At 42.0% G+C, this 13,467-nt stretch overlaps 1 protein-coding gene and 1 long non-coding RNA gene across 3 annotated transcripts in view; both read right to left on the bottom strand.

The window, feature by feature from the left end:
* The window catches only part of ITGB1 (integrin subunit beta 1), a 59,430-nt gene extending 48,023 nt beyond the window's left edge, over positions 1–11,407 (bottom strand). Inside the window, exons 1-2 of the mRNA XM_064162613.1 lie at positions 11,012–11,407; positions 2,455–2,533 (exon numbers count right to left, since the gene is read on the bottom strand). The gene's annotated coding sequence lies outside the window, so the exon portion shown is untranslated. The remainder of the gene's footprint in view (positions 1–2,454; positions 2,534–11,011) is intronic.
* An 18-nt stretch (positions 11,408–11,425) lies between these two features.
* LOC135185669 (uncharacterized) lies at positions 11,426–13,020 on the bottom strand. 2 transcript variants are annotated; one of them, XR_010306568.1, is made up of 2 exons: positions 12,655–13,020; positions 11,426–12,401 (listed from the first exon to the last, which is right to left on the bottom strand). It is a non-coding gene; the product is annotated as an uncharacterized LOC135185669 (long non-coding RNA). The 2 variants fall into 2 exon arrangements; XR_010306569.1 differs by having other exon boundaries at positions 11,426–12,070.
* Between the last annotated feature and the right edge of the window lie 447 nt (positions 13,021–13,467).

Here is a 13,467-nt window from a genome sequence, read left to right as displayed (position 1 = left end):
CTGGTCAGCACCAGGCTGTGTTTTCTGGTGCAGAGGATGAAGGAGATGTTAGATGTGGACACAAGATTAATACAGAAAGTAGTATTAGAAGATAGAGTCACTTAGTACAGGAACTGCTGGTGCTAAATGGTTGTGATAGCTGCTTTCAGTAACAGGTTGCATTTATCTCCTCTTCTCATGAGCAATGAACACTTCTCTGGAGGCAGGCAGTGACCAAACCTGGCAGCCTGTCAGCCATGCACAATGTGCCCATTATATAGAACTGTACGTTTACATTAGAACAAGGTTCTCCTGCCCCACAGAAGGGCTGGAGGAAAGTGAGTCACAGATATGTCCAGCTGAAAGATTGTGGTAGATTGTGGTCTGTGGGCAAAGGCTTGCTCTACAAGGCTATGCAAGGCACTGAGGGACCTGCTGAACTTGCCTTCTGCTCACAGGAGCAATGTTCGGCACTTAGCTGCAATCAGCTTTGTATTTTAACACCTGTTTTATGGTCAGCACTTAGATCTCTGTGTTCAACCAATGGTTCTGTTTCTAGCATGAGCACAAGAGTCAAAGTCCAGCAAGCCCTTCCTTCAGCTCACCATTGTTTGTAAAACAATGGCTGTCAGGCAAGCAGAAAAGTTCTCTTTTCAGACAGAGTGTACAGGCCTTCTGCTTGGCTGGTACCCATATCACAGAAAAACTTGTTCCCTATACAACTCATCTTCCATCTTACCCTGCCCTTCCTTCTCCCCCTTCTTTTTAAGCTTTTCTTCCTGAAAACATCATGAAGATGAACATTATTTTAAATGCAATCACTTTCTTTTATTATTTTTCAAATATAAAAGGAGTAGTGTTTCACTGCTTTAAATATTTATTTACGCACTGTAAAACTGCTCCTCAAGGAGTCCTCAAGAGCAGACCTCTTGTACTCAGGCCCCAGGATTGCAAACTTGGCAAAGACTTAGCAGCAGATCTTTGCTTCTGCTGGTTTTCATAGCTCCACTGGACCCATAGCTATTGACAGCATGGCAGAGAACATCAGCTTGTGATCCATCTTACAAACAGACAGCACTAAACTTTTGGAGTGATCTGTCTCAGCCTGAGGTAGCTAATTAGTTTCTAAGCTGATCCCATGGTCAGTGGATGGAGTGATTCCTGCTGCCTGAAGATCAGTGCCTACAGAGTCTCATATCTCTCTTTGTTGACTGTAATAATCAGCTTGCACTTGGCAGCTAACTTCTCATTGTCAAAGTGTGACAAACTCTCCCTATCTTTTATGTTCTACAATACAAATACTGGGGCTCTCCCGAGGGCTGGAAGAGAGGTGTCTGTGTGCCCAGTGTAAGCGGTTACAGGAAGCTGCATGCTGTCTACTAAGAAGATTAGAGACTGTTGGCCATATTCTCAAGTTTTATAAACTTCTTACTCAGTTCTTACTCAGCAGTGCTCCCTCTGAGCCATTTCTACTTAGTCACTGGCTCTTCACCACGAATGATGATCAGTAACATTCCCCTAATATAAATCAGTCTTATCATGTTTAAACACAAGTACAGCTTCTACCAGGCAGGATGTTATGCATACTGCTAGTGGGAGGGACGCAAACAGCTGGAAGCATTCCCTGTTTACTGAATCCATATTGCTTCTTTACAGAGTTGGGGAATTGCTGTGCAGAAAGAGCAGTTCACAAAGAATTTCAGATTCTTTGGCCTTAAGAACACGTGATTTGCCTTTCTATTTTGTGCCTTGATTTCAGTCCCTTGTTTGGGCCAAAAATAAAGAGACAGAAATGTGAAGTATGCTGGCATTTTATTTATTCCATTGATTTCATTGCCAGCATATAGTAGAGAAAGCCTTCCTACCAAAGACTTCCATATTTCAGAGACTCCTTTTGTGCTGCTGAGAGCTGTCTTTTCTGGCTCTAACAGTACCATAAAAGTACACTGAACTGACTCAAGCTGACTCATGGCTGGGGCAGATGATGCCTACAGCTCAGCTGATTCTGGAGAGCATCACAGGTTATTTATAAAAAAATAGTCAAGACTTTCAAGTGGCTTGTTTGTTCTCCCTTATTTAAAATTTCATTTGATACCAGGCAGCCTTTTGTTCTTCCTTCTTTAAAATGTAACTGATAGCAGGCAACCCTGAGGTGTTTCTGTAGCTCATCTGTTATACCTTGTCCTTTTTAGTGGAGGTAAACTGGGTACAAGCAGTGTTTTGTTTTAATTTTTGGTGGCAAAGGACAGGACTGAAGTGAAAATGGAAGTTGTCATTCGTTGTTATCTGGGCATTTTCATTTCAGTCATACTCTTAGGAGCAGCCTTGACTTCCAAGGCCAAGGAGGAACTTGATTCACCTTTGGGAAGAAGTTCAGACTTGCTTGTGACACTACCTGCAACTGAAGGCTTGGACCTCAACAAGTGAATCAGAGCGAAACCAAATGACACAGCACTGTTAGATCCATATACTGACCTTGTTGTATCACCTTATTCTCTCTTACTGCATCTACTGCCTTAAAAGCACTCTGATATTTCTGGAAATGTTCTTTTTCCTGGAATAGAGAAAAATGAGCTAACTTAGCAGACTTTTTCATTAAGGCACTTTTATCATTTTGTCTTCTTGCAGAAATTATTGAAGCACCTAGTAAAAGAAATCCTCAGTTATGAGATAATTTCTTATTTGGGGCACTTAGTTACTTGTTACAGTTTGACTTTACTCTGAAATTTGATTTCATTTTTTTGATCACTGAAGAAAGAAGAATGACTGAGAGACTAGTGTAAGAAGTAAAACCGTGCTAAGACATCTATTTAAGCATCATTTTTAGCTAAAAGGAATAGCTGGGGCAGTTTTATGACGTGATCTGCTATATGTCAGAGGAGTTAATATGCAGTTAATTTCATGCAGGAGACTGGCTTCTCCCAGCATGTGGGACTTGGAGTTTAATAGCTGAAGATTTCATCCTGTGGTAGTGTCCCCTCAATGGCACAGCGCTTTCCTGGCTGAGGAAGGAATGTGAATTCTCGTGTCTAGCTCCTAAAATTATACCAGACACTTCTGTCAGCTTCCTTTCTATCCAGTACTGGTAAATAAAAGACAGGACGTTCTGATTTCACTTTTCTTGCAGTGAGGGAAAGCAGTGCATTAATTACTGTGTGAATGAAATCAAAGCCTTCACCTGTTTATGTCTGTACATATACACAGATGCATTTAGAAACTTGTACCTATTTATGGTTTATAAAGATTTTCAACTTTTCATCCTCTTCTAGGAAGCAACTATGTTCTGTATTATAAAAACTGTTTCAGAGTCTCAAATGTTTATATTACCTGGTGTTAGTATTTTACTATTCAGAGACTCACAGATTGCACTGGGTTGGAAGAGACCCTCGAAGGTCATCTTGTCCAACCCCCCTGCAGTCAGCAGGAGCACCTCCAACTAGATCAGGCTGCCCAGGGCCACATCAAGTCTGATCTTGAATGTCTCCAGGGATGGGGCTTCAACCACATCTCTAGGCAACTGACTCCAGTATTTCATCACTCTTATTGTGAAGAACTTCCCTCCAATGTCCAATCCAAATCCACCTCGTTCAATTTAAAAACCATTGCCCCTCATCCTCTCACCACAGACCCTTCTAAACAGTCCCTCCCCAGCCTTCCTCTAGGTCCCCTTCAGGTACTGAAAAGTAGTTATAAGATCTCCCCAGAGCCTTCTCCTCTCTAGGCGGAACAGCCCCAACTCTCCCAGCCTGTCCTCATAGGAGTGATGCTTCAGTGCTCTGAGGTCTTTGTGGCCCTCCTCTGGACCATGTAAAGAAAGCAGCTATTTAATAGTTCCATAAACCTTTATAAGCTAAACTTTATGGGATAAATTCACAACAGTAGTATCCTCCTTTTGATTTCTTTAGCAGTGTTGCTAGAGCGTTCTCTTTGAGGAATGACATTTCATATCAGCATTAAATTGTTGTGTGGCACACCCTGTTAGTGTTCAAGAAATAAGCAAGATTTGTCACACTGGATTTGGAGTAGATAATTGCTCTGACTGATGCCACCACTACTTGTGATTTTTCTAGGGAAAACATGAACCTTGGTGAGCACACAAGTTTGTGAGCAGCTAGTGAAGCCTCTTTGGATGAGTCTTGTAGTTTCCTCACTTTTTAGATCAGTTATGATAACATTTCACTTTTATATCCACATATATTGTGCAATTAAATTCTCCCTTCTCCCATGGGGTGTTTGGGCAGCAGCATGCAGACTACTATATTTATGGCTGCTGTACTCTATTTCTGACAACATGAAGGATGATGCTGTGCTGCTGGCAGAGTGAAACAGCCCTGTGCTTCACCGTTTTTCTTGTATCAGCCTTCTGGTTTCAGGTATTTCAGCAAGGAAATGCCCTATGGTGACTGCCAAAGCTCTTTATTTCACAGCCCCTTTTCTACTCTTAGTGCCCCATATACCCACCTCAAGCCAGCCACACAAAACTGAGTCCCAGGCTGCTTGGCCACCAGCTTCAGTCTGTCTGTGGCTGCCCATGGAGTTGTGCTTCTGCCTGAATGCTTTCTCAGCCACTCGGCTACTCTGAAGGTATTTAAAAGCAGTGCAGACATGGCTTAGCAGCAGACTTTGTAGTGTTAGATGCAAGATGCATTCTTCCATAAAAAATTATTTCTTAGGCAACCAAAACCATTAATTTTCTGCATATATTGAAAATCCACTCTAGGGTCCAAACCCAGTGGGACACACGTATGTGCACCTATTCCTAGTGGTGGGATGAAAAAACTTGCTTCTTTCCATGTTGAACTGGAGCAAAAAGATGAACAAATGGTGTTGAAATATTATTTGGCCATACAGAGTAGAAATACGGCAAGTATATTATTTTTAAACAGACTACTGCCAGCTTGAAATTATTATAAACAGGCAAATAGTGTGACCTACAAGAAAAAACTGGGATCTGTGGCCTGCTTATTCTGTTGTCCCAACACCCTTTGAGAATTATTTTCTTGACAACTCTCTTGCAGGCTGGCTGGCTCTTTTCCTGGAAAATAGCTTCTGAATAAATAATAGCACTTGGTGGAAAGCCCATGGAAAGTAGGGGGATGTCAGCTCTATTTCCAGCTGTTGCCCTCATCCACATCTCTAATTGTAACCACTGGATCTGTTCAAGTGTGAATCTAGCATTTTCTTCCCTGACAGACTTCCAAGTCTTTCACTTCACATTTCTGCTGTGCAGAGGATTTTGATTAGCTTATTTGCAAGTCTGTGAACTTTACCCAGAAAGGATGACTACCAGAAATCACCAGTTTGGTTGTAATAGTTTGGTAAACTCAGTTAGTCTGGAGCACTTTGGCCTTGTAGACTGACTTAAATTGGAGCACTGAAGAGAGGAATCAGTCAAAATCAAGCATGGTTTTGGTTTTGCAAGATATCCTGAGTAGCTGTTTTGCAAATGCTGGGCTCGTTTTCCTCAGTGCTCCTAAATCCAAAGATCCCTGCAAGGTTTGCTATCCTAGCCAGAGTATATTTTTAGTGTAATAACAGTATAAAGAACAAAAATGGAACATGCAGAGGCTAAAGAGCGATTACATTTCACACGACAAACCTGATTTGTTGGTTTGGGGTTTTTTGTGTTTGTTTGTTCCCCCCAAATACCATAAATAACTCTTTTGGGTGATGTTGTGTTTTAATTTTCTATTTCAATAAATACAGGACTAGTTTCTGGGTTTCTATACAAGTGAGTAACATAAACAGAAAAAGAAAACAACACCCTAAAGGTCCTGGCAGAGGCTTCTGAAGATAGAAAAGGTACAATGTGCGCTTTAATAATTCCACAAGGCAGGGCAGTGTTGCTTCACGTGGGATTGTCACATTTTAACAGTGTTAAGTGAATGGTTATGCTATGATTTTATTTCCTCTCTCCCCCAGTAAATATTGCCAAAATAGTTTTGCAATTGGATTTCACAGATTCACAGATTGGAGTGGGTTGGAAGGGACCCTCCAAAGGTCATCTTGTCCAGCCCCGCTGCAGGCAGCAGGAACACCTCCAACTAGATCAGGCTGCCCAGGACTGTGTTGAGTCTAATCTTAAGTGGCATCAGGGACAGGGCCACATCCCTAGTTTTCCCTAATCCCCCACATTTATTTAAAACAAGTAATTTTTTTTTTCCCATACACAAACAACTGGAAAAGAGAAGAGCCACCAACTTTTAAAAGAGAATTAAAAATACTAACATTTAATATGCAGAGACACTAATCCACTAGTGGAGAGTTGGGAATGCTGGCAGGAGGCTCTCCTCCTGTCTCTTGTTTTCCTGGGCAGGAAGAATGGAAAAAATGTTCCTGCTAGAGTTTTTAGAAAACTGAAGTAGTGCCAAGAGACCTGAAACTCAAGTAGTCTTCTTCAGTGCTGTACTGAATTGAGTGCAGTGGTGGAGAGATGTACATCAGTTCTGATAGCATCAGTGGAGTTTGCCACCAGTGATTATAAAGAAACTTTTCCATTTGCACCACATTTATCTAATCAAAACAAGAGGGTTTTTTTTCCACCTTAGTCTGGAAACATATTGGTGAGCCAGAAGTTGCTGGATCTGCCTGTGTCCCAGCTCAGAGCTTTACCTGACTGATGCATTGTAAAGCTCTGCTGCCATCAGTGCTATCCAGCCCACATCCACTGGGCTTCCTCAGAAAGCATGGCTTTGGCAAAGGCCTGCCAAATGAAAGCTATTCCAGGCAGATCTTTCCACATTCAATGATGCAGGGTGGTTTTTTTTTGTTGTTTTTCCTTTTTTGTTTGTTTGTGTTTTTTTTTTACAGTGCCTGGTTGCATAAGTAATCTTCTAATTAACTTGAGCTTTGTGTTGGTTTGAGGCTAATTGGAATATTTTAACAAGAGATACTAGATTACTGGCTGTGAAAGGAAAATAAAGGTGATGTCTATATTCATAGAATATTCATAGAATCAACCAGATTGGAAGACACCTCCAAGATCATCCAGCCCAACCCATCTGCTCTGCTGGGACGTATGAAAACAAGGGCACAAAGACAAGGCAGTCTCTGCCTGGCTGTCGCCGTATTATCTCTTCTGCCTGAACCTGCACAATCCCAATTAATCATTCTGCTTCACTGTGCTAAGCTGTAAATGTAAAGCTTCATTCCTTAACTTGCATTGGGCTGAGTTAGTCTGGTTAATCTAGTGTGTGTGTGTGTAAACTCCAAAGCTACTACGAGCTTAAACTCCTTTGCTTTTGCAATGAGAGCAGACACAGAGATAGGAGATAATATCTTTTAGAGTGACCTTGGGCTGCTTTTTGCTTCAATAACTTCAATACAGCTTGCAAGCAGAATTTTGCTTTTCCTTCTCTTCTTAAAAAATGTGATCCAGGTGTCAGCTTGCTGGAGCTTGCCACCATCCTTTCCCTGGCAGCAGTAGATGACAGGAACTGCAACCCTGGAACTTCTCAGAAAGCAGCAGTGTCTGCTTACTTGAGTTCTTCTCAAGGCTATTGATCATTGCTGGAGACACAGTGGTAGAGTGAGTGGCTGTGGTATAGTCATTCTGACATGTTTTGGTGTACAAAGACAAAACCTTTTTGAAGCCTCTTCTGTTGCCACACCATAAATATAATCCTCCTCCTATAGATTTGCTTCCAAATACATTTTCTGCTGCCCACCAGGACACCAGCTGATGTTGTAGCCTTTGCCTCCCTGAGGAGATTTGACAGATTTCTGCCCTCTGCACTGCATTTACTGAAGGGATTTCTGTCCTTCTGCTGAGCTTTGGTTATAATCTGTGTAAGAAAATAAAGCAATCTAAATAGACAGAAAAACATACTTTGACTAGAAAATGGAAGGAAGAAGATTAATGCCTGCAAGTAGTCAAAGGGCACTGACATCAAGGAGGGAAGGGAATTTTCCAGGAGTACCCAAGAGCTTATACTTAGAATCAAGAATAACTAAACCAAAGCAAAACCATATTTTTGGACAAGTTAAAAAAGGGCAAGGGAAAAAAATTCCCAAGCTTACTGCTATGCAGAAGAGATTCCAGAAATAAAAGCCTTATGTCTCCTTTACAAAGTCCTCTGGAATACTCCTGATGGAAGCATGGAAAAGTAACAACTGAAATTCTCTAGGAAGAAGCAAATTTAATATTGGTATCATTTACATGACAGCAGCTTATAGACAGAAAATAAGACTAGAAGGAAGGCATCATCCATGCCCTGAGAGAATTGGAGCCCAAGACCCTGGATCCTGCAGCTGTATCTGTAGAGATGAACCCTGCATATGCAACAGGATGGAAATTCAGAGCTTGGGGGCTCTGCAGAACTGCAGATCTGACTGCAGGATAAGGTCTGTGTGAAGAAAGTCAGCTTCAGCTTGTATCCACAGAGCAACCGTGTAGGTAGCACACCCCAGGATGTTAAGATGGTTTATCTGGAGCTTTGAGATACTTAATTCCCAATGGAATATATCCATCAGTTTCAAGTGTCCCATTTGATGCCTTTGTCCTGCTCCAAAAGGTGGCAGAGATGCTACCTTGCACTTTTCTTGAAGTGCTGGTGAAAGAGAGAGGCACAGCACAGTTCCAGAGTGCTTCCAGCCCAGACTTCAGCACATGAATTGCCAGTGCATGTTCAGGCATTCTTCTGTACTGCTAGAACAGACTTGTCTGCCTGACTAACCTGATCTGGGAGCAGAGGAAGATCTGCCCTTCCCCTTGACTGGTTTTATTTTGTTTTGAGTAACTTGCCCAATAATGGTTGATTTTTACATATGTTTGTGGCTTGGCCTCCTAGTCCCCTTCTAGGAAAACGAGAAGCCTTCACAAACCAAATGATTACAGAACAGTGCAAACCAAGCCCCAGGCCTGTGTTTGCTGTCTTATGGGAGTTAAGTGCAGAAGCTGTACAGAAAGCTGCCTGGGGACACATTATTTTAGTTTTGAACTTTTACTTTCTCACATACAGAAAGTTGAGGGTTTCTATTTTTGAAAGATTTAACTGGAATATCTCAACCCCATAATTTATTGAGCTGTTTGAAGTCTGCACTGCTGAGACAAAGATGTGAGATCAGTAGTGATCTCTGTCCCGCTTTCTAAGGCAGATGGTAGAGGTAACCATCTCATGTTTTTCATTGAGAGGTCAGAAATGTGTACTGTTGAAGGTGCAGTCACACCACAAAGTTATCTATTTTAAGACATGTAATTTTGAGGCTTTCTTATGGCCTTCACTCACAGCTTTACTCCTTAGTTACCTTAGACCCTCTGCATGCAAAGAGACAGATTTTCTTCCATTAAGCTGCCCATGTAGCATCAGGGTTTAGAGGATTTGTCTGTGTTATATGACACTTGCAGCTCAGCCAGATTTCAGAGAAATGGTCTGCTTTAATTTTCTTACCAATAATGGATGCTAAGGTCTTTTATATTTTCATTCCATGGTCCAGTATTCAGAAATGGGAAGCAGTAAAGCATCCCTTTTGCTTCTACTTTGCTGTTCACCACTCTGCTCGTTCTTTCATTTATTCATGTCCTCTCTCAGTTTTCTTCATTTGATTTATACTTGCCCTTTCTGTTTCCATGCCTTCTCTTTCTCTCTTACTTCCTTTTCTATTTCTTGTTCTACATTGTCTCCCCCCACCATCTGTGGTGGAGCTCAATGCACTCTCCCAGCCTGAGTGGAAAAATATTTTGAAAGTCCTGAAGGAGGCTCACTGGATGGAATCAGCAGGAAATGAGGGTGCAGAAGCAGAGGAAGCTCTTACTCATGAAGTGGTGTGGCACTGTCAGCAAGAGGGGAAAAACAAAGTGGTGAAAGAATGTGCATGTTTAAAATTCAGCCTGGACTGAGACATCCCTCTTCTCCTCCTCTCTGGCTTCTGCCTTGCTGAAATGAGAGCTTTGGTCTTTATCCCTAATATCAATGAAGAGGAGAAGCATAAGCACCCATAGAGCTAAGCTACACCAAGAAGGATGTATGGAATTCTAATATGCTTACTTTTGAAGGACATCAAGAAGTAGCCTTTCATCTGAAGTTTACTCCAATAAACATGATAAGAACTTGGGTTTTGAGAATGGATTGTGAGAGCAAATATTTCTGCTCATTTTTACATTCCAGAAATGTCTGTGACTTACTTAAGCAGTAGATGCAACCCATCCTAAATTAATATTTTCCTGTAAAAATGTACTGTTTATCCCTCTTCTAAACCCCTAATATTTTTCAATGGTTTTCCTGTTGGATATGTACTCTCCTCTCTTTCAGCTCAGAATTAATTAGCTCAGAATTGTTTTATATTTCATCACCAGCTAGTTTGAGAGTATCTGTGTTTCAGTGACCACTGTAGCTCGTGCCAAATGAAGAAATACATCAGCTTGCTTCCGATGGAAATCAGCTTGGTTACTGACAGCTCTATAGAAATGGCCAAATGAAACAGAGGTTGGTTTGCAGCACATGCCTAGCAAGGTTCTGTGGTTAACTGCATTTGAGCTCTGTGGTGTCATGCTTCTGTTCCTTGTAATATCTGAAGTAGATGGGGAAGAGATAGGATAAAGTCTCTGCTTTTAAGCTGAAACTACTTCAGAATCTGCAGCAAAGCCACACCTGGGTTTTGTCAAACCAGCTAGCATTCCCTCTTTAAGATACCATAGCTGGTTATCACTTTAGATATCATAGCTGCTGTTACAAGTGCCTCCCAAAATCAGGCTGTTGCAGATTACATCTATGAAAATGTTCTCCTTTTTAAAAACAAGAAATAGCATGTCTCAATTTGTTGGGTGTGGGTTTTTTATAACCCTGTTCTTCTATTGTCTCGACACTAACACCTGTTAGCTTCTATTGGCAGAGCAACTTTTCTCCAGTTTGGCATCGAGTGGCCAACCTGTCAGTTTTAGCCTTTAAAAAACAAACCCCTTTTCTGCTCTACTTGTGCGTCTGAAAGCCTCTCTTGTAAGCCAAGTTCATCCTGGTTCTGAATTTCCCCCTTCCCCCCGAGCAGTAATGTTTACATGAAACGTCAAAGCAGGAGACCCGTAGATACCACTTACCACGCTGGGAAGACTTGGAGTTTGTGCAGCCGAAATATCACATTTAGCGGGTCCACGGGGCCGCCAATGACAGGCATTCATAACGTGAGAACAGACCAGAGATACTGTGATTCTTTCCTCAGCGCTGCTTTGTGCTCCAACGACTGACCTGATGGGGCACTGAAAGAACTTCTTTCACACACTTGTCCCGCATTGTGTTCCGCAGAGGCTGTCGCAGCGCTGGGAGCAGCCGACACAATTCCCGCTTTGTAGCAGCGCTGCTAACACCGCGGCGGGGCCGAAGTTGCCGCAGTACTGAGACTGGTACAGTGAAAGAGGCTCTTTATTCACGGGCTGTAGAGCCATAAGGGATCCTTGAGAGCATCCAGTTTATCTCCTGCATAGCGCAAGCCTTGCACAAACGTCTTCCAGCCAGGCTTTCACTCTTCGCTTGAAAGCCTCAGCTGATGGAGAGTTTATGTACAGCCCTTGCACCTTCTGCTCTTTGCAATTTGCAGCCTGAAAGCCCTGCCCAAGTCACATTTAACACTTTTCTTGTACAGTAGCTAGAATAAAACGTGGAGTAGAATAATAGGGTATGCTTACAGAAAATGTCAGTAAATAGTCACGTTTATTTGCTGTGTACTTTTATTAAGATAGAAGCAACAAAGGTCCTAAGACCAGTTTTCAAGAATTGAGTTCATAGAATATTAGTGAAAAGTCTTCAGGTGTGTGTATGTTAAAAATGCAGGGAGATCTCCAAGAGGATTTTCAGACAGGCTGGTAGGCATCTAACTCTGAGACACCCAAGCCTTTGTAAGGCAGTGGCTCCTTGTTATTTCACTTCCTTCCCGTCGATCCAGTACAACTGCAATTGGTCAGCCTTATAGCTCTGGAAGTGGCAGAGCTGGGTTGGCACTGATTGGCCCCAAGTGCAGAATCTCAGCTCCTGAAGCTGCTTCTCACTGTTGGCCCTTGTGCTTGGGACAGGTGTTTCCAATCGCTCCCATGCTGGCAGGAAGTTTACAACCGCTCCTCATTCTTTTGCCGATACTAAGTTCCCGTGCTAAAAACCTGTTTCTGAAGAGCTGAGGATTTTATGAAGTGAATTTGCAGCACGATATGGAAGTGGAAGACACCAAGAGAAGAATGCCATGCATGGACGGACTAACTTTGGCTAAGATCTTGAATAAAGTCTTTTGGACAAACCCAATACAAATGCCATTCATTTTCAGGCAACAAACTCAGTATTAGCAGCTACAGTTCTACACCCCATACAAAAAATAGGAGTCTTTACAAAAGGTGGAAGAATTCTTTACATAGACTTAGGTCCTTTCCATCTCTTAAATATATGCAGCTGTTACAGCAAGTGGTCAACAACTTTGTGAACGTGGGTTTGGACGCTTGTTTCCTGTAAGCCACAATACAGATTGACATAGTACTATTTTCATAGTTTTTCTTACTGTTCAATCCTTAAAACATATATTAGTTAACCCAGGCTGACAGGAACATTCACTAGGAAAGGAAATTAATTTACAACTGAAAATGAGATATCAATAATTACTACAATAGAATCCCTTCAAAAGTCCCATGAACTTATCTGTGCTCTCACTCCCCTTTTTTAAACCTGATGCTGGAGAACTTTGTAGGTTAATGATACTTACAGACATGAATTCTTCTCCCAAGGCATCTGCTTTTTCATAGCAAATTGTTCCTTGCAGTGATGTGAAAACATGTCTTCTTACATAGTGCAAAGATGAGAAGCAGGGGAGAGATGTCCAGAACCCTGGTTTTTGTGTACTGCCGTTCTGGAAGACTGGAATACAAGGAGATTCAGCCAGTTACTCAAAAGATATTTTTGACCCAAACCAGAGTAGGCTAAAAGCAACTAGAACTACTTATTTACACAGTTGAAAAGAGGTAATATGAAATGCAAAATATGTAAAAATACATGAAAGGAAATGAAAGCAAAAAACCCCCCTAAACCAGCACTCATATCTGCCAAGGGCTCTGGTTATCACTGAAAGTCTTTTCTCCCTGGACAAGTCATCTCTCAGCTTGGTGGGTGCTTTATACTGGTCATGACTACAGGTTGTGGTTGTTTTCTCAGAAAGGTCCCCTCCTAAAGGGCCAGTAGGTCTCTCCAGACTGCTTCTGAGGAGGGAAAGAGTCAAGCCTCCCTACCCTACCTGTACATCAGCTAGTTTGTACTAATACAAGCAAGGAAAGATTTACACCCTCCTGCCAGTAAATTGACAGTTACAATTTCCTCCTTAGGTGAGTTTAGGATTGGCCCTCTATCAGATAGTCATGGGCATAGTTCTGTTTCCCGGAGAAGCTGTGCCAATCACTGGCAGTTTGCAGGAAGCTGAAAGTTCACATGTTTTCAGTTAAATCATAACCTCACCCACGTACAGAAATCGCACCACTTCATGCTGGTGTGCTGAATTTGTGAAGTGCTGATTGCTTCAGTGTTT

The sequence above is a fragment of the Pogoniulus pusillus genome, chromosome 23, assembly GCF_015220805.1.
Source record: "Pogoniulus pusillus isolate bPogPus1 chromosome 23, bPogPus1.pri, whole genome shotgun sequence".
Classification (NCBI taxonomy): Eukaryota; Metazoa; Chordata; class Aves; order Piciformes; family Lybiidae; genus Pogoniulus; species Pogoniulus pusillus.
Note: the sequence above shows the minus strand (reverse complement) of the source record. Positions and strands in the feature narration are given on the sequence as shown.